We start from the raw sequence: 1610 nt of genomic DNA on the forward strand, positions 1-1610 counted from the left end.
TGGCCAAGTCATTTGTCTTTCTTACTTTCAGTTTCCTTAGCTGTGAAAATGGAGATTATACAATATGTAGTAATGACCTCAGACACTGTTGTGAGACTCAAATGAAATGATGTGTGACTTGCTTTGCAAGCCTTAGTGTGCTACATAAAATTAAATATTATTAAGTGAGTTTAATAGTTATATCTTAACCACTTTTGGACCTTTCATAAATGATAGCACCTTGCATTAAATAGAATAAATATTCATTGAAAATTTTGTTGAATGAATAAATGAAAGGGGAAAAATTTGTGCCGACATATTCTAATTTTTGCTTCAAATAAAAATGGCGTCACTGTTAAAATGAAAAGGGCATTGGATCTGGACCCATATTTGAATCTTCACTCTGCAATATGCAAGTTATTTCTCTTCATGAGCCCTTACATATGTTAAATGATGGGGATCAATGAGATGGGAGGCAATATGTATAGTTCAAAAAAACATGTGATGTTCCAGGCTGGCTCTCTACCCCCTTAGGTTTTACTTTTTAGTCAGGAAGATTGCAAGTCCCAAAAGTTTTTCCACTGTGGGATCTTTGGGTTCAGATAATTCTCATGTAACTGCATTCCCAGATATATTTTCAAGAACTATGTGACCAGATGAAATAATGAGACTATTTGATTCAGGATCAAAAGATTTCAGCTCCTTGAGATTATAAGTTTTTGATTGTCACCTCAATGGAACCACTTTGCTAGAGAAAAGTCAAATTCAAAGAGCTTTGTCTAACATCCTAGCCGAGCCTTTATTAAATGAAAGACATGAATTTATGATGGCACCATGACTGTAAGTGAATTTGAGGGCAATGATGCACCTGTAGAATAACAGGAAATTAACAGGGCAGAAACTCATTTTAAAATGCCAAAGTACAATGTGTAATACAAACATGTCCAAAACTATTTTGAAGAGATTTTGAATTTATGTTTTCAGAAGTGAATTCTGGCAAGTTAATTATACTAACTGCAGTGTGGAAAAGCAAAAATTATATGTCCACATAGAATGAGGAAACTGAAAATGAAAGAAAAATGCTGTTAGAAAAGTTTATTAGTTGTGATAAAGAAATTTACTATGCCCTGCATACTGAAGGCTATTGAGCTAGCTTTATTAATCTATCATCTAGATTGGCATTTCTTGGACAGCATACAAACAATGCTCTTTTTGAACAGATGGGTCTTATTGACATTTAAGAGTAACTGTTGATTTTTTTTTTTTTCTTCTATGAAGTGATTTGCCATAGTCTTTGGACTATCCCACATGTTTATTGGAAGTACATTTCATGAATTTCACACCTGCCAGTTGCATCATGAAGAAATTAAACAGAATTTTGGTGGCAGCTTTATGTGTACATGATACTATCTAAAAATACTAATTTAAAAAAAAAACTCATTTCTAGGTAAAAAAATTAGTTTTTATAAATAATATTATAAATAAGACTATGTAATTTATGAGATTTTCCAAAAAATGGCAAAACTTTACTCTTTATATTTTTGTTTAATACATATTAATGACCTATACTTTATACACACATGCATAACTTATATCAGTGTCATATGTATAGTTTAAATCTTGTGGAATCC

General features: G+C 31.7%; 1 pseudogene; it reads left to right on the forward strand.

Annotated features, from left to right (window-relative positions):
• The first annotated feature begins 322 nt into the window (after positions 1–322).
• Positions 323–1220, forward strand: LOC141549924 (methylmalonic aciduria and homocystinuria type D homolog, mitochondrial-like; annotated as a pseudogene).
• Positions 1221–1610: the final 390 nt, after the last annotated feature.

This window comes from Sminthopsis crassicaudata, chromosome 1 (genome assembly GCF_048593235.1).
Source record: "Sminthopsis crassicaudata isolate SCR6 chromosome 1, ASM4859323v1, whole genome shotgun sequence".
Classification (NCBI taxonomy): domain Eukaryota; kingdom Metazoa; phylum Chordata; class Mammalia; order Dasyuromorphia; family Dasyuridae; genus Sminthopsis; species Sminthopsis crassicaudata.